Source organism: Pan paniscus, chromosome X, assembly GCF_029289425.2.
Source record: "Pan paniscus chromosome X, NHGRI_mPanPan1-v2.0_pri, whole genome shotgun sequence".
Taxonomy (NCBI): domain Eukaryota; kingdom Metazoa; phylum Chordata; class Mammalia; order Primates; family Hominidae; genus Pan; species Pan paniscus.
The window spans coordinates 36,086,428-36,107,063 of record NC_073272.2 but is presented as its reverse complement, the minus strand read 5'-3'; the positions used below and the strand labels follow the sequence as shown (position 1 = coordinate 36,107,063).

Genomic DNA, 20,636 nt, shown 5'->3' with positions numbered 1-20,636 from the left:
TATAATATGATGTTTTGATATACATTTACATTCCAAAATGCTTAAATCAAGCTAATTACCATATCCATCACCTGACATATTCATTATTTTTTATAGTGAGAACATTTAAGATCTACCTTTAGTAATTTTGAAATATGCAAAACATTACTAGCAATTATAGTCACCATTCTCTGCAATAGGTCACTAAAGCTCATTACTTCTGTCTAACTAAAACTTTGTACCCTTTAACTGACATCTCCCCTTTCCTCATCCTTCTCCTGTCCCCCAGCCCTTGATAACCACTATTCGACTCTCAATTTCTATGAGTTCAACTTTTCCAGATTCCTCATATAAGTGAGATCATGAGGTATTTGTGCTTCTAGACACACATGTATTTTTTAAATTCAGACACTGAATTTTGTTTAAAATGTTTTCAATTCATTAAAGCAAATATTTAGAAAGTGTAGGAAATTTGTAATTAAACTTTCTAATGATAATAGTCTTCAGTGAGGACAGAGAATGTGTCAACTACCAACAGCATAAATTCTCTAAGGTCGTACATTTCTATACAAGTCAGTTAAGCACAGAATAGAATGGTGGTTGTCAGGTGCTGGGAGGATGAGAAAATAGGGAGGTATTAGTCAAAGGGTACAAAGTTTAGACAATACAAGATGAATAGGTCTTAGAGATCTACTGTACAGCATAGTGTCTACCATTAAAAATACTGTATTGTATACTTAAAAATTTGCTAATTGAGTACATCTTATGTTGTGTTTGTATCACCATAATAATAAGAACAAATAAGAGGGCAGGAGGAAACTTTTGAAAGTGATGGACAGGTTTATGACATAGATTGTGGTGATGGTTTCATGCATATATACTTATTTCTGAACTCAAATTGTATACATTAAATTTGTGCAGCTTTTGTATTTTACTTTACCTCAATGAAGTGGTTTAAACAAAGAACCTCCAGTATCTTGTAAATGTAATACGTATTCTCTATTAATGGATCTTACTGGTAGCAAACCAAATAAATAAAAGCAATTACTGTCTCATTTAGTTTAAGAGAGAAAATGATGTTCCATACCAGGTTTTTGTAAAGGTCTTATTGCTTCAGTTGAAGTCGAAATCACCATGAAAATCTATCTTGAAATAACATCAAACATGGTGAGCAATCAATAAATATGAATAATTATTAAATGATCTTTTTTTGGAGAAGAGTTTAGTGCCTTTTGAAGCACTGTCCTGATTTAAACCAAAGTTTTAAAGAAAAAAATAATTTTTAAAAATCCTGGTTGATAACTGAAGGCTAAAACTGTAAGGTTGACAAATAAGAGTAAGAATATTGGAAACATCCCCACCCAGTAAGGCAATTTCTCAACCTGTTTAGAAATATTAGATACATAAGAAGGAGGTGCCTATTGAAGCACTGTCTTGATTTCAACTGTTTTATTTATTTATTTATTATTAATTTATTTTTTTGGGGATCGAGTCTCACTCTGTTGTCCAGGCTGGAGTGCAGTGGCTCCATCCCGGCTCACTGCAACCTCCATCTCCCAGGCTCAAGCGATTCTCCTGCCTCAGCCTCCAGAGTAGCTGGGATTACAGGCTCCCGCCACCACGCTCAGCTAATTTTTGTAATTTTAGAAGAGATGGGGTTTCACCATGTTGGCTACGCTGGTCTCCAACTCCTGACCTCAAGTGATCCGCCCACCTTGGCCTCCCAAAGTGCTGGGATTATAGGTGTGAGCCACCGCACCCGGCCCTCAACTAATGTTTTAAAGAAAAAAAAAAAGAAGGAAGTTTCAGCTTATGTGACTCACTAAAAGTGAGAAAAAATTATGGCTTTATGAAGTTTATTCACACACACTGACACTTTCTAAACGAATTATTTCTAATATCTATAATACATAAAGAAAAAATAGTGAAATGCCCTCGAAAATGGAAACAACATGTGAAGGTAATAGCTTAGTCATAGTTACAATTAGCAGGTCCAGTAATGCCCAGGAAGCAGAACTGAGAGGTGTTAGTGCACAAATTCAGTGAAGAGAATAATCTTTTGGCATCAAACACCTTTAAAAATATTTTTTAGTGAAAGGAAGAAAGTGTGCCTAGGAGAGTAGGCACAGCGATGGGTTGGAGTAGGAGGACAGAAAGAGGAAAGTACTGAGTAGTATTCAAAAGAAAGTATTTTGAGGCAGTCAGATCTGAATTTTTCTCACTATCTCTATCACCTTTGTAAGAAATACAACCTTCTTTAAACTCAGATTCCTCAACTGTCATGTGACAATAATACATTTTTAGAATTAAAAAATTTTGTAGAATTAAATATGTTATATATAAAGTTGTGAGTCTAGTTACTGACATTTGTTTGTGTTCAATAAGGAACAATTATGATAATGTCAATATTCCTTTGTGAATTTGTAATTATGATAGCCTTATATTTACAAATCTTTGTATATATATGTGTGTAAATATAGAAAAATATATACTTTCTGAAACTTACTACCTCAAGGAAACTTCAATTAAAGTTTTAATAACCATCCTTAACCATCATTCCATATATCTCTTTGTGCATATACATCATATATTACACACCTATAACTGAGATTACATAATACATAATTTCTTTTTTAAAAAGGACACTGTTAAAAACAATTATCTTTCTTTCACTTGTTTTTTTTTTGTGCTCTCTCTTCTTTCTTCGTGCTACTCCCCACAAGAGGGTAACCAATATTAACAGACCAGTGTTTATAATTTCAAATTCTTCTCAATGCTCATGTAATTATGTACATGGGTGTACACACATACTCAAACATATAAGGGATTTATTTTATATATGCAACTCTGCACATTGTCTTTTCATTAAACAACAAATGTTGTAAATCTATCCAAAACAATTGGGATAGCTTCTATTTATTATTTTTAATGGTCACATAATGTTCATGGTGTCTGTACTATGATTTATTAAAATCATTAGTTCTGTTTTCATTTTATAAATAGTGCTGAAATAAACATATCTGTACCAAGTGTCATTAAAGACCTTTTACTTTTACTAGCCTTCTCTTCTAACTCTAGGTTTGGGTTTATTAATTAAACATTTTTAATCTACACTATTACTTGTATTTTCTGCATTATGATTCTTTAATTTAAATATTCCATATTGTTCACTAACAGTCACTGTATCATGCATTATTTATATTTATATGTGCATGGCTGTATATATTATGTATCATATATTATATATCATGTATTATAAATGTATAGAGTCAAAATGAGTGAAAAAATTTAGATTTTCTCTTATTTCCTCTTCTATTTATCTTTTTCTATCTTACATTTTCTGTTTGATTCAATAATTATTTGGTTAGATGGTAATTTTCTTCATAAAATGTGTATGCTATATTCTCTTCATTTTAAAAAATATTTTGACAGGTGAGCTATTTCTTTGGGTTCAGAATTTAAAAATTGTATCTTTTCTCTCATTAGCTTATAGATTGCTCCTCTAGTTTCAAGTATCTAATGCCTGATTCTTTTCCTTTGTATATACCTTTCCGTTTTTCAGCCTCTTTCAGATTTTGTAAGGTTCTTCTCTTTATCTTTGGAGTACAGAAATTTTATCAGGATATGCTTAAGGATCATTTCTCATCAAGCCTAAATAGGCTTAAATGAATATATTCAATATTCAGACTGAAGTCTTTTTTTTAACCTTAGGGGACTATTCTGTTATTATTTGTTTAGGGGAATATTCTGTTATTATTTGGTTAATCTTCCCCTCTTCTCTAATATCCCTGCTCTCTCATTCTGGAACTCTTTACATTTGTATCTTGGATCTTCAGATCCAATATGTAGCGCTGCTATTTTTTTCTCCTGAAATTACCACCTGTTTTTTATTATATCTGTATTTTGAAATATAGTTTATCTTGACTTTTCAGTTCACTAATTCATTTATCAATAATGAAGCTCTTCTCAGTTAAAAATTCTTTGCTGAATTGTTAAGTTTAAAAACCTTTTTCTGGTTTTTGCTTGTTTTGGTTTCAGAATTATATGTTGCAAATAAAAGTTCTTTAAACTATTAATCTATGCCTACTTGCCTACCTCCTGTCTTGGCTGTCCTACTTTTTTTTTTCTCTCTCCCCGGTTTCAGAATCTCTTATTGGTTTTGTTATTTGTCTTTTCTCTTGGCTCCATTCATCCTTGGGGGTAGCGTTTGATGTCTAGGGTACTTCAAGCAGCAGCACTCTCTAGAACGGTGAAGAATGAGTAGTCGCTGGCTATCTGGGCTGTCAATAAATACCCTAGGTCACAAAGTGTCAGTTCCCCATAAAAACATCAGAAGGAAGCCTCTCTGCTGCCTATTTATTCAGTTACAAAGACCGATGTTCTCTAAATTCAGGAGCAATGAGAATTCAGATAAACTCATCTGCAATCCTGAGATGCTTTTCAGCATTCATGGAGACCAGTAGGTCTGCCAGACACAATCCCAGCAGCCAGCATCACCATTCTGCTTGGACATCCATGGATACTGATGGCAAGTTCTCCCTAGGAATTGTGGTGTCCTAAGTCTCTTCCTAAAGCTTTCTGCAGCTGGTTACAGACTTTGGTCTCACCCAAATAGGAAAAGTCCATTGCCAGTTCTGTAGGATCAGATCCCAACAAAACAAGTGGCTGATTTTTCACCTTGTGGTGTCCACCTGCCTCTGAATCTAGCAACTCTTTCACACATAGGTGCTAGTTTGAAGTTGGATCAAAGTTGAAAGAGAGGGCTACAGCGACTGTCTAGGTTTACATCCTCCCCAGAAAGTCCTATAATCCTTTGCACTTTAATTGTTCACTTCCCTTCTCATAAAGCACTTATCACAGTGAATTACAAATACGTGATTACTTTTCTGATTACCAGGTAATCAGAGCTCCATCAGGGTAGGGAGCATGAACATCTAATTCACTGTTTTATCCATAGCGTATAACATAAGGCCAGCACATACAGGGTGTTCAATAAATATTTGAGTCTAGGTTTCTGAATAGGGAAATGATTATTTTTTCATCAGTTTAAAGAGACTAAAATGTGGCACATTCAGACAGAAACGTACGAAGTAGAATCCAGGTTGGGGATAGTTGTGGTTATTATCATTAAGTTTTTTCATACACATTCTCCTTTTCCTCTTTTCATTTTTCCTGGATAATTTCTTTTTAGCAGTAAAGGGCCTTATTTCAATGATACAGATGTACTATGGAGCTAAATACAACAGTTTTGTTAAGGGGATTGAAACATTTTGACAACTTGATACTTTGGAAAAGCCTATTCTTTTCATATAATGCTCTGATGTGAGACAGGTGGATGGTGCCAAATTTGACAAAAATATAATAGACACATCACTCACACCAGCTGGGATGGTATTTGAAACTTCTCCCAGAGTGCATATTACTCTGTATCTTCCAACAATCTCACAGACTGAATTTGAACTTTTAGTTCTGACCTTCAAAGTTCTATTCTACTTGGCTGCTGATCCCAACAAATCTTTTACCCCTTCAAATTCAGTGACAGTTTCTTTGACTCTAATAAAAAATACGTCTTTGGAAAACAACAGTGAGTCCGATTATTGTTTCGTCTTCACTACCAGTTATTTTGAAATTTTATACTCCTACTCTTCCTCTTCCTCTTGTCAGCTATGGCATATTTAATACCTATTATATGGAGGTACTATATTATGTATGTTAAATATTTTAGATTATTTAATCCTTAAAATAACAGCTCTTTGAACAAATATGCTTATCAAATTTTACATACGAGGTCATTAGACTAAACTAAAATTTAAAAGTTTTTAAACCAGTAAATGAAAGAGCTAGGTTTAAAATTCCAAGGGCTATGATAGTCCTATCATTCTGGTTTTCAAAGATTGTTGAAAAAGTGAAAACATGTTCAGGACTGGAAAAGTGAAAATCCATATTGGACTAAAAAAGAACAAAAGTCCTGTAGTTAACCAGACCAGGAAGATAGACACATACAAAGCCAGGCATGTAGTTTACTGTAATCATTGTTGCTCCCAAAATCACAATGAAAGTGTAAAACGTTGTAGCATCCTTCTCTTTAAGTGATTTCTTATCAATGATGTTTCCAGATTTGCTCTGCTATTCCCATCTATTGCTGGGGATGCCCAGTTGCTAAGGTGTAATTCTTTCATGACCGCATCAAATCCCTAGCTAATCTCCTCCTAATCCCACCCTAGAAACAGTATCCAATCCAGAAATGATCCCCTCATAATGCTTCAGCAAACCTAACCTTTAGGAAGGATGCTTCCATCCTCTGGAATAATATTCCTCTGGCATATCCTCCCTTGTTGCACTGAGTGAATAAATCCGATTATTTTTCTGACTACAGTCTTGTTCCTGGTGGTCTTTGGCTGATTAAACTTTTAATTTAAATGTTAGTGTCAGGTATGTGCAGGGTTATTCATTGGAGTAGTAGGAAATTATGCCTATAATTTGACTGCATATTCATTGCCAAAAGTACATGGGAGGGTGAATTGATTTTTATGATATTGCTCAAACATTTGTGTTGATAATATGGATGTTTTAAATTATTTTGTGGCAATGTGGGTCATTTAGGGGTTAAAAACCAATGTTTGTTAGTTGTTGAATTAGGTTAGCTCTGACTTTCCAGTCTGTCACATACTTTGTTAGGGATTGGTGATACGAAGCTCAAAATTTACAAAAGAGTTTAATAAGTTCTTTGATGGAGTTGTACATAGAGTGTTGTGAAAGCTTGCAGAGAGAGAATAATCAAAGTAGGAACCGGAAAGAAAATCAGAGAGGGCAATGAGGCAGGATTCCTGGGGAAGATGTCTCTTGAGTGGAGATTCAAAGGGCGAATAGGATTTAGGTAAATGGAAGAGTGGGAGATTAGAGGAACAAATTTCCCTGTAGACATAATAGCATCTATAAAGGCATGGAAGGGTGAAATGAGAATTTCTCTTAAAGGGAGTGAAGGGAGATTATACAAGTGAGGTAAACAAAGCTTTCAGCTTGCTGGGTTTTGTGTGAAAAGATAAGGGGTTGGGACAGTATAATGAAAACTGTTTGCGACTATTCTAAATATTGTCAACTACTCTCCCATTACGTCTGTTTCAATGTACACTTTACCCACAATGTATAGACGGCCCCTGACATATGATGGTTCAAGTTATGAGTTTTTGTGACTTTTTGATGGCATGAAGGTGATGTACATTCATTATGCTTCTCCACCTACAATAGGGTTATGTCTAACTAAACCCATCGTAAATCAAGGAGCATTTGTTTATGAATGTCTCTTTTATACAGACTCGTATACAGACTACAATATCAAATTTTGGATTTTTGCCAATCCGTTCAGATGAAAAATGGTACGCCAGTGTAATTTTCATATGTGGTTGTCAATTGTCTTTTGACTGTGCCTACGGTATTTGTATCCAATATATTTTTCAAAATTAGTTTTGCTTCAATTATCAGTCTTTCCTTTAACACGTGCAGATTCATGGTCGCAATGAGGAAGGCCTTATCAATTTCAAGGCCATACGGACATTCTTTATTCTAGTACTGTATGGTTTCATTCTTTATATTTAGGCCTTTGATACATTTGAAAATTATCCTTTTATCTCATAGCATGCAATATAGACATTTATTAATTTATAACATCTAGTTGAATAGATGTTATTCAACTAATTGAATAATCAAAATGTTTTTTTTCATGATCAAAGGTTCAAACTTCATCACATATTAAATGAATTGTCTGGGCCAGTACCACACCATTATAATTGCTTAGACTTGATTTATTTATTTGTTTGTTTGTTTGTTTGTTTTTGAGACAGTGTCTGGTTCTGTCACTCAAGGTGGAGTTCAGTGGCATGATCCTGGCTCACTGCGACCTCTGCCTACCAGACTCAAGTGATCCTCCCACCTCAGCCTCCCGAGTAGCTGAGACTACAAGAGTGTGCTGTCACACCCAGCTGATTTTTGTATTTTTTTGTAGAGATGGGGTTTTGCTATGTTGCCCAGGCTAGTCTTGAACTCAGTTATCTTCCCACCTCAGCCTCCCAAAGTGAGACTCATTTTATTTTCATTTATTTTCTCCTTGTTTTTATTTTATATATTTTCTCGGTTATTTTAAAATTGATGTTAACTAACTTAAGGATCAAGTTTTCAACAAAAACCTCTTAATAAGTTTAACTTGGATTATAGTAAAGTGTAAAATTACGTAGTGAAAAATAGATGCCTTTTTATATAGATCTTTCTTACCTAAGAACACAGGCTTTCTTTTGTTCGGGGTGTTTGCCCTTCACCTGAATTTTATAGTTTTCTTCACATAAGTCTTACATTGTATGTCAATTTAGTTTTAATTTTTGTTGCCATTATAACTGGGGACTATTCTTCTATTAGATCTCCCACCTGTTTATTTTTGTATACAGAAAATCTACTGGAATCTGCATGTAATTCTATCATGCAGCTATATTACTGAATTCACATATTTTTGTAGTGTTTTTAGTTGATTTTCATAGGCAATCTAAATAGACAATTATACCATCTGCGTGTGGTAATAATTTCACATTAGGAGTTATTAAATAAATTCATGAAAGACGGAAGTGGTGGGGATCTAAAGATGTTAGATATAGAGAAAAGAGACAAAGAAGGCTCTGGTTGCATTTAACTGGGTAGCTGGACATTAAATTCTCTGAGATAAGTAAGACAAACAAATAAATGTCAGGCTTGTAGGGGAAGAAAAAGGTTGAAAAATGATGGAGTTGATTGTGGATATATTTTGTTCGAAGTATCCATGGACTATCCAACAGGCAATTGACTTTTTAGTCTGGTCTTGGCTGCAAAAAGAAAAGGTAAAAACAAAGTATTGGGGACCAATAGCAATGTAGGAAATGGTAAAATAATAGGATACTGTGGCAGACAGTTTTTAAGGTGAATTCTGTGGTCCTTGCCTTCTGGTATTCATGTCCTTGGGTACTACTCACCCCTTGAGTATGGGCAAGTCCTGTGACTTGCTTCCAACCAAAGGTGACTGGATGCATATGATTACATTACACAAGATTGTTACATAAAATTGTAATTCCCAATCTTGCTAAGAGACTCTGCCTGGATTTGAAAAAGTTTTCAGATTGGGAGAATTTCTGGCCTACATAGCCAAAAATTGAGGGCAGTCTCTGGCCAGCAAAAAAACCGAGAACATGAGTTTCACATACTGTAGAGAACTGAATTCTACCCATAACCATGTGAGCTTGGAAGCAAATCCTCCAGTGAAGCCTCAGATGAGACGATAGATCTGGCCAACATCTTGAGTACAGCTTTTTGAGATCATAAAGTAGAAGGCACAGCTAAGCTGTGCTCAGACTCCTGACCCACAGAAACTCTGAGATAATAATTGTGTGCTGTTTTAAGTTGCTAAGTGTGTGGTAATATTATTATGTAGCAATGGATAACTAATACTGCAACAATAAAAGAGAATGATAAAGAGTTTGTATGAGGTAGAGTGAAAACAAGTGTGGTGTTCCAAATGTCAAAGGAGGAGAGGATATCAAGATGAAAAAAAAATAGTGAACTGTGTTACAAATCACACAGTGCACCCAAGTAAGATAAGCCCATGTGGTATCAAGAGGGAATAAGAAATATTAATTTAAAAAATGAACATTAGCAAGGAACAGTATTATTAATGTGGTTTGGGAAAAAGCCAGAAGAGAATAAGTTGAAAGTCAGAAAGTACAAATGGTATAAAGACCAAGTCAAATGATTATTTTTATAGTGTTTTTTCAACCCTTGGCCTTATTTACAGCTAAGCTTGCAAGTGATTAATTTTAGGCCAGTTGCATTCAAATAATACCGTTCCAGCTAATTTTATGTAAATATTTAAAACTATCACAAATGTTATATTTTATTATATTTAGATATTATATAATATTAAATAATTATTGTGAGATAAATGAAACAGTAATTATTACAGTAAATTATTACTGTAATATTTATTATAGCAAATATAACCAAATTGGTAAGATATTGAAAATGCAATTTCTAGCTGTGTTTGTACATCTAAACAACTTGATAAAAGTGAACAGATCACAACCCCTGATCATGGGGCATCATGTAAGAAGAGAGATAATGGTCATTTTATTGAATTAAATCACTGATATTGACCACATCAATTAATTGAGGGTTGCATTATGGAAAAAAATGGTCTGTGCTAGCAGGCCCAGGAGGCCCAGCATGAATAAAAATGCCAGATGATTATCTAAGTAATCAATTATTTCATAGATATCAACAATATGATTCTTTTTAAAATTATATTTTAAGTTCTGGGATACATGTGCAGAACGTGCAGGTTTGTTACATAGGTACACACTTGCCATGGTGGTTTGCTGCACCCATCAACCCGTCATCTATATTAGGTATTTCTCCTAATGCTATCCCTCCCCTAGCCCCCCACCCCCTAACAGGCCCCGGTATGTTCCCCTCCCTGTGTCCATGTGTTCTCATTGTTCAACTCCCACTTATGAGTGAGAACATGTGGTGTTTGGTTTTCTGTTCCTGTGTCAGTTTGCTGAGAATGACAGTTTCCAGCTTCATTCATGTTCCTGCAAAGGACATGAACTCATCCTTTTTTACGGCTGCATAGTATTCCATGGTGTACATGTGCCACATTTTCTTTATCCAGTCTATCACTGATGGGCATTTGGGTTGGTTCCAAGTCTTTGCTATTGTGAATAGTGCTGCAGTAAACATACATGTGCATGTGTCTTTATAGTAGAATGATTTATAATCCTTTGGGTATATGCCCAGTAATGGGATTGCTGGGTCAAATGTTATTTCTGGTTCTAGATCCTTGAGGAATTGCCACACTGTCTTCCAAAATGGTAGAACTAATATCCAGAATCTACAAGGAACTTAAACAAATTTACAAGAAAAAAACAAACAACCCCATTAAAAATTGGGTGAAGGATATGAACAGACACTTCTCAAAAGAAGACATTTATGCGGCCAACAAACATGAAAAAAACCTCATCATCACTGGTCATTAGAGACATGCAAATCGACACCACAATGAGATACCATCTCATGCCAGTTAGAATGGCGATCATTAAAAAGTCAGGAAACAACAGATGCTGGAGAGGATGTGGAGAAATAGGAATGCTTTCATAGGATTCATTTTTTAAAATCTTACTTTGGAATTGGAAAAATGCAATTAGGTAATATATAGTGAGATATAGTCATAAAGTAACAAAATTTCCAGTGTATATTGGCCCAGAACTAATAGAATATTAATGTAACTAAATGAAATATGAAATTGCATGAGGTAGTAACATGAATAATCAATTTTGAGGGAAATATAAACATTATTTGGAGGTTGAAAGGAGTTAATTATTATGATTAAATGTGTATTGGATATTTGGAAGTCTGTATTTCACAATAGCACACTTATGGTTTCAGAGGGCTATCAGTTAACAATTGAAAATATCTGGATTTATTATAAACTTTATTTGTTCTATTCATATCTTCAAAAGCAAGAAACACAAGAAAGAAAATGTCCTTGGAATTTCAATGGCTCTTTCTAAATATATTTGACTTCTTTCATCTAGAAAGCCATTCCTTTATACTAAAATTCATTGCAGACACAAAAAGATGGTAAGATTAAGGAATCCATAGAGATTGAGAGAAATAAGAATTTTCAAACAAGCATCTTCTAAAAAGTTGAATGACCTTTTGACATGGTATTTGCCAGCAATTTTTTCCCAGTAATATGGGAAGCTGAGAAATAGCAATAGCTTTGAAAACTTTCATTCTGCTTTTTAAAGCCTGCTCTGATGTTCAAGCAAATTAAATTTCTTTTTGGTGGTTTCTCTGCAGTCATTTTTCTTCATTGATAAAATATGTAAGACTTGAGCACTGGACATTAAATAGCATCCATTTATACAGTGATGTTCCCATTATTCTTTTTGGTTTGCTGACATGCATTAAGGGAAGGGGGCTTTTTATTTCCTGCACTAAACTTGACTGTCACTTTTGAATAGTTCTATCTGTCCTTCTATGGTGTCTTATCTGATGTTTCTTTTAGATGGTATGTTAAGCATATTTGCATTTCATCCAGCTATAACATCAGAGAATAAGGGGTTTCACCGGGAAAATATGTATCACATAATTGCTTTTAAGATCAGAACACTAGAGACATGCAAAGACAAGGGCAGAAATAACTAGAAAACATGAAGACAATTTCCTGCAGATTGAGTTGGAGTAAATGATTCAACTGTACTGTTTCCTCCACAATGCCTGGTATGTGGGCTTGATTATAAGGCTGCTAATATGGTGGTCAATACGTTTATGTGTCCAGTTTAAAGTCTAGAGTCTGGCTGAATGAAGGAACCTTGTTTGGATAGCCACAAATAAGACTAGGATTAATTGGAGTTCAGTTTTGCAGGTATTTGTGCTTCAAAGTAATACATTTAAGTGATGATTCCTCTCATAAGTTCCAAAGCTGTAGTCCAATGGAGGCAGGCTAATCAGAATTGGTAGAAGTTATTCAGTTTCATACATGCTTATACTTCAAAGGCTATAAGCAACAGAGCTACTTGCTCTACAGTTTCTGAGAGTTCTGGTTAAGATAAAAGGCCAAGTTATATGTAGATAGGCACCACTTGCTAAATTCCGGGCACCAGCTACAGTCCTTGAACCTCATGAATCATAAAGATTGAGGCCCACTACCATTGATATTTCTTGAATGTTAAAATTGACTTCTTCTTAGTTAAGGCCATGTACTTCATAAAATGCTAACTGGGAATATCACCAGCTTCCCAAGTCATCATGGCCTGGGCTCTAGGTTTTGATGATGCAGAGGTAAAGCCCATTTGGGAAACAGATACTTGTAAAGATTTTACAATATAAGAGGTACCTTGATTCTGTGGGCCACCCCAATAACTTACTGGAAGTTAAAAAGATTAATTTCAAATTGGAAGCTCTTCAAGCCTTTTATCTGTGCCCTTTTGATAGAAACAGCATAGATTAATAATTAAGGGGAATACGGAGAGTGTTTCCCATTTGGTCAGAATGAATGACATGCAAAATGTACCTAGGACTAGCTTGATTAATTAGGAGAAATACTACTTCTTAGTTCAGACTAGCAGTCTAATTTAATCCAAAACAAACACTATAGAAGTTTGCCTGAAATGACCCTCTTCACCTCACGTTCTCCTCCAAGCATACATACCTGAGCTCATTCATGAACACATGGTCACACACACGCACACACAGAACCAGACATACATCCTAGAATTATTTTCAATTTAGCAGAGAATCTACCCTGCATAAATTCAGCTTAACTTCACAATTACTAAAAGGTTTGTGTCGTATACAATTTGCTCAATGAACTGGAAAGAATGTTAGTATTTCAAATTTAAAATAACTGAATTTAGTAAATAATTTCAGTGAATTATGCCAGCTCTATGCCAGTAAGAAAAAAAAGGAAGAATTAAATATAGAAAATGAAAACTAGCTGACATACTTTAAAACTTCATGGGCTATAAGACACAAGGAATAAAAATATATGCATTTCTATTACCAAGATTTTAATAAAACTGCAAAAAAACCTTACAAAGATCCTTAAGTAGTTGTGAAAGTAGTTTTTATTTTTTGTCTTCTGATTAAAAATGAAAATAAAAATAAAACACCTTATGTTGTCACAGGAAAGTTTATCTTCAATTTTTTTCCTGGCATTGGGCTGCTGCTTTTACAGGGAGTCAACACAGATACATATAAACAGGATGGAGTGATCGTTATATTATCAACATAACACATTACTCACTGTGTTCCCTGTGATTGGCTGACTTCTCTGTAGTCTCCAATCTATGCTACGTATTTTGGGCAGAAAGACCTATCAGAAGAATTAGTCACAGAAAATTAAACAGGACTAATAAGTACTGTGGATATTTATATAAGGCCCAGGATATTGTCTGAAAATGAAAAAAAAAAGAAGGAAAGAGTGGAAGAACAATAGAATGAAGGAGAGAAATTCTCTTGTCTTGTTTTTATCCTGGTATTTCTGTATCACTGGAGAATGCTGCAGCTTAAATTTAAAGAAGAAGCATGGAGAAGAAGAGATACACAATTGATAGCTGTATTTACCATCATCTTAGTTTGGGTTCCTCCAAATGTGGACTCTTTGACAAGGATTTTGGTACAAGTGGTTTGAGAGGTGATTTCAGAAAATATGGCATCAAAGTGGGAAAGTGAAACCAAGAAGGTAGTAAGGAATCTAAAGGGTGCATTAGTGATCAGGTTAAATCCATGGGAGAATAAACCTTCGAATTTCTACACTGAGGGGTCAGGGAGCTGGGACATAAACCCGCCGACTCCCATTCCTGATTGGTTGAAGATTGCATCTGGAGCATTCACTCTCCCTCATGGCATTTCTGGACTCTTATATCCAGAGAATAGGCAGAGGAATCCATAGACATGAATGGGAACTAAAGGTGACCTCAACAGCTTCTGCTATAACTATGTAATTTTCTTCTCAAAATTTTAAAAAGTTTTGCACTTTAAGGTGTATCTATGTCCTAGGACTGATTCCAAATTATGAATTTATTTCAAAATCACTATTATAAATCTTCATCAGGTAGAATGATTTCATTATAATCCAATAGAATGTGGTCTCTATGAAGGTAGAAATTTTTAGCTTTTTTTCCCACTTCTTGTGTCACCCAACCCTTAGAACATTTCTTAGTTCATATTAATTGCACAGTAAATATTTGTCAGTGAATGAATGAATGTCTTCACAGAAAACAACAAAGCCAAAACCAAAATAGCTTAAACATGAAAATGTGTTGTCTCATAACACATAAGCAGTCTTCAGAGTTGGCAATTGTGTTCCTTTGCTCACAGATTCTCTTTGCTCTTTTCTCTACTGGTGGCTGGCTTCATTCATAGACTAGGAGCAAGACGGCTTACTCAAATTCAGACCCCATATCAAAAAAGGAACAGAGAAAAAAGAAAGGGGAGAGCTGCTTCTAAAATGCATAAATAAATAAATGAATAATAATTTCAGCCCTGATGTGGTGGCTCTGGTGACTGAGGCAGGAGGATTGCTTGAGGCCAGGATTTTGAGACCAGCCTGAGCAACATAGGGAGACCCTATCTCTAAAGAAATATATATGTATAAAAAATTAGGCAGAAGTGATGACAGGAGCCTGTAGTCCCACTTACTGAGACAGGAGCACAGGAGTTTAAGGTTGCAGTGATCTATGATTGTGCCACTGCACTTGGGCGTGGGTGACAAAGTGAGACTGTCTGTTAAAAAAAAAATCAAAAGAATATAGAAGAGCTTTCCCAGAACCCCTGAGCAAAACCTTCCTTTGTGTCTCAATGTTCTAAATCACATTACACATCTATTTCTGAAACTAGCACTGGCAAAGAAGATGGGGTTACTCTTTCACCTATTGGGATGTAAATCTCTGAGAAAAAAAATAAAAGAAACCTTTGGTGTTTATTATTATTTATTTGTAGCCCTCATTCTAATTTCTAGGGGGTAAGTTTAGATAATTTGCCATCATTTCACAATGCAGCACATATATCTATAAATGCATGCTGGAGATGGACTTTTTTGCCATATGGAAAAGTGAAAATGGACTGAAAACAACTATCTTTCCCTTGACAAGTTAATTAAGCCTCCTGATCAGTCACAGTCATTTGAACAGCATGGTTGCTGGAATGAGAATTAGTAGGATAGCATGATGGACAAATGGGACACATTTTGTAGAAGGAAATACCTTTGACAAATACATAAATGTTATGGAAATATGATAAAAGGAAAGCCATGTTTTAAAACAGAAAAGACAACTTAGTTATTAGGCAATGGGGCAGATATCAAGGAAATTTATTCAAAAATTCAAGAAATGGAACTGTGTGGTTGATATATTAATACTGTTCCACCCAATACATTATGATATATTATTTTATATCTATTTTCCAACTTGACTACAAATTTCTTGAGAGTAGATTGTTTTATCTTTTTCATTAGGCCCAATTACATTGTCATACAGATGTTTGTTGCATTAAATTAAATGAAATAATTTACTTTTATAAGCCACAGGCTAAATTACTTTATAGGATTCCACAATTTTTCAAAATTGTTTAAAAAGTTTAGCTACTGGTAATGACTAACATTAATATTTCCCTAATAGTTCTCACTATTTATCTTCATAAATTGTTTTTCTAGCTAATGAAATTGTGGAAGATGGAAGTGTTTTGTATTTTCCTGACTAAGTTCATGTTTTACATATTTTGGCCTACAATAAATTAACTTATCATCCATATTTATTTCACAGATAAATATTATAATATTATTGGTAGAAAAGGTCGATTTTATAGCCATTTTCATACATTTCACAAACTAAAACTCAATAGCAGACGACCTGATTTCTTCCATACTTATCCATACACATATAAATTTTACTAGGTTGCAAGACCTTTAATAAACACTTGTTTTCTGTTTTTAAGAACTAAACATTTTTTCCTAGAAATGTCAATATTATGTAGTTTTGTAATAATCATTTAAAATGCCTGCATATAATGTAAAGGAAATGCTATACTATGATTTAAATAACTACTTCCTCACTTTTGTATATTTACTGTTTTCTCTCCAAGTTTTTGTGACCATATCAATATCCCAACATACATGTTCTCACAAGGTATACATTTTCCACAGAGTATATTTCTTGATATGAATTTATTGTATGAGTGAGTGCATGGGTGCACATTCTTTTAGAATGATCTTGTCATTTCTGACTGGAGGCTGAGGAGTGGTTAAACCTCCTAGATACATGATCTTGGGTTAGAATTACTTAGAAGATACCTTGGCCTCAGTTTCCCCACCTCTTGAAAAGAATAACGGATTCTGAGCTTTCCTGTGAGGGGATCCTTTGGTTGCAAAAACAAAACAAAACAAAATTCCAGAAAATCACTGGAGTTAATTTGAAGGAAAAAATAAAGGAAATTTCAGGAAAAGCAAAGCGGCAAACAGCCTTACCTGAAACTCAACACAAAATATGAAAAGTCTTCCATGACCAAGGTCGCTTCACCTTAACATCTCCTGTTTGCTTTATGGATTTTCCTTTTCTTTTTCTGCTTATGTCTGTGTTGCTCCCTTCTCTGCATCCTGCCTTCCTTTTCTTTTATTGACCACAATCCATAATGTTGAAATGCAAATGAGGTCACTTTCAACCCTTGAGGTTACATGACCTTCTATAACTAGTGTCCACAATAAGTTATAAATGAATCTGTCCTCCAAATTCCCAGAGGACAGAAACTATGTGTCTTGCCCTGGATGAGAGGTCTGTTTAGCCATAATCACAGGAAGAAGTTATGTATTGAAGCATTTTAGATTCCCACTTCTGTTAGTGTGCTAAAGATGGAAATTCTCTGAAAAAGGTACCCAGGCTTGCAGGCTTCCTAAAATGTATTATTTATAAATTTTGAAAGTACTTCACATCTACTAAAGTGATAGATTCATTTTTTTATTCAGGAGTATTATTCATCAATAATATTATCAATATTATGTATTTTATCCACCAATGATCTTTTACTATATTTCATTTGTTGGTCATAGTAGTATTTATTGTGGAAAAAGAATGGTAAGGCAGAGTCCTCTACATCTCCATCCATTTAACTTGAGAGCTTGTTAGAAATGTAGAATGTACTGAATAAGAATCTACATTTTGTCTAGATGCTCGATAGGTTCTATGAGTACAGTACCTACCTCATGTATCATTGCACTGGAAGTCAGGATACACAAAGTATTTAGTTCCTGGATCTGTCTCTAACCCAATTTGTTCAGTTCTATGTCTATTTCTAGTCCATATCAAACAGGTTCATCTCCGTGTTGCTAGACTATGGACTAATTTTCTTCTCTGTAATTACTCAGTGCTTTTAAAGTGTCAACTCGACTTGATTACCTAAAGTTCATCAATTTTATTTAGTGTATGTTATCCTACTGATGTTCTTAATTGCTCTGGTAAAAGTCTATGAAGTATAATAATGTCTAGAAATGTAGTTCACCCATATAATTATTTTTGTAAGTCTCTTCAATAAGAAACATGATGGAACTTTTATGTTTTCAGGTGGAGGAAAAATATATTTCTAGCTAAGTGTTTTTTAGAAATATTTCCCTCATAATTCAACTACCTTTCTCTTCATGGCATTTTCATTATTTTCATTATGAATGAAAATGTTTCCCTATTTGCTTGCTACAGTTAGAAATTTGCTGTTTAACTCTTCCCTAACTACCACATGTAGATTACACATATATAATTTCTTGTGGATTTTAAAGAAAAATAGGAGATTTCTTGAACTTTATATTTATTATGCTTAATTTTTTATTCTTCAATATTTTTGTTTCTCTTAGTTACTTGATGTAAACAAGTATATTTCTCAAGAATTTCTGTGTAATAAATAAGTTGGAATAAATATTATATTGAATTAATCTCAACCCTGACATTGATGTATTTATTCATTCCTTTTTTTTCAACAACATTGAACACCAATGGTAGGGAACAATGCCATTAGTTCTGGGATTTCAGAAAGTAAATGTAAGCTGCAAGTAACTGCAGCTACTAAGGCAAAATTTTTGTACTGGTATTTATTTTATTAGCAGGAACAGCAAAGATATCTCTTCTTCTTTCCTGTTGCCTTCCAATCTTCTCTAGTGCCTTTGCTGGCCAAAGGTAAGCATTTTTTTTTTTTTTTACACAGGCCTATCATGTAAAATATTATTAAATGGTGGATTTGGAGTAGAGTATGCTACATAAGTGACTGACACCGTCCTCCCCTTTGGCTACGTTGCATTAAATTATAAACCACACCACATGTTTGAACTTCTACATAGCAGCAATAATGGCTTCTTCATGGTTCTGCTAACAAGATGTGCCAATGTTTTATACAAAGACATTCACCTCTTCTTTCCTAAAAGAGTCTTAACAAATAAAGTATGCGTCCCTGGGCAATGTGAAATCCATTTCTAGCTCCGTCACAAGCTATTCCAAATGCTCTGTAACCTAAACACTAAGTAGTAAAGTTAACTATACCCCAGATCCTCATATAAAATAGTAACTGGAAAGGATAAGGGATAAAAAAAATATCATTACATGTACATATATATACACACATAACAATCAAGAAAGAAAATATGCATATCTGATGTGTCTGTTATTTCTGTAGGTTATTATAAGGCCTGAGTTGATATACGTTCCTTCTTTGAAACTATTCCGTATTATTTTTGTCCTCAGGAAAAGCTTTAATCAATCTGGATTCTTTACCTGTCAGGATAACCTAAAACTACATTACTAAAAGATTTGACTCCTCATTTTTTCTATGGGGGTGTTTTGGTTGCTAAACTTTTCTATTAGCATTTGCTATCGTACAATAAAGTAATAGAGAATCCTAAAGAATCTGCTGGGTTGCCAGCATAGCTTATTCTTTCCCATCATGTATCAGCAATACCATTTTTTTCTTGGCAGTCTCAAATAACCACTTCAGCCAGTGGAATAACCTCTTTGTCTGCCCATTGGCTCAGGGATATACACTAAATGCCCATGTATTTTACCAAAATATATCTTATTAATTGCTGTTCATCAGGTCCAGTCAATTTGATGTTATCAATATAGTGAACTATGGTATTCTGAGGCATATCATCATGAACATCTCTGTTAACCTCCTTATGGCAGGAAGTAGGCACATTGACACAGCCCTGAAACAATGCAGTGAAAATGATCTTCTGCTACTGTGCCTCGCAAATCCATGTAGAGAAAAAAGCATTTGCCAGATCGATAATTATTTCTCCATGCTAGAGTTGTGTTGATTTGTTCCAGTAAAGGTACCACAGCTGTAACAGTGGCTGTAAATTAAATCAACGTCTGATTAAGTTTACAATCAGATGTCAGTCAGCTACACAGTCAGTCTCCAAGATATGTGCAGGGCAAACAAATGAGTTAAATTGAATATATATATTTTTTCAAGTCTTTGATGGTAGGACTCAACTCAGCAGTTTTCTCTGGGAATCAGAAGCGCTTTTGGTTAATTTTCCTGGTGAAGAGAGGAAGTCAAAACAACTTGCATTTGGTCCTTTTTATTCTCACTGTCATCTATGGTTGAAGGAGGTAATTACACATTAAAGAACTGGGAAAAACATAGCCACAGAGTGAGTTTTTGCTCTACTGGCCCTATAAGAGACTGACTTAGGTCAATTCTACTCTTATCCCTAACCTCCATGTTTTTATTTAACTAATAGACCAGAGAGATAGTTTTGATTCCCAGCAATTATTGTCAATTCATATGAGTGTCTAGTAATCTCTGAAACATCTGGATATTTCTCTTTCTGCAATATGCAATAACCTTTGTAAATGACGTTAGATAATGTTGGAGATGGCTTCAAGAAATATTCACAGTCTTGCAGGGCTCTTCCTCAAGGGGGCCCGGACTCTCTATCAGTCCAAGGGCCTAAAGTTCATGAACTGGCTTAAGTCCAGCAACGTGGGAGTGAGTCACCATTTGACAACTCAAGTCCAGTTTCTGGCTACAAGGCCTAGACATTTTTTTGTTAGAGAGATGAAGTAATATTTTTATAGACTGCTCATATATAAAATTTATTT

General features: G+C 34.6%; 1 long non-coding RNA gene across 2 annotated transcripts in view; it reads right to left on the bottom strand.

The window, feature by feature from the left end:
* LOC134729832 (uncharacterized) overlaps window positions 1-20,636 on the bottom strand; it is a 577,505-nt gene that overhangs the window by 10,780 nt on the left and 546,089 nt on the right. The gene's annotated exons all lie outside the window — the stretch shown is intronic.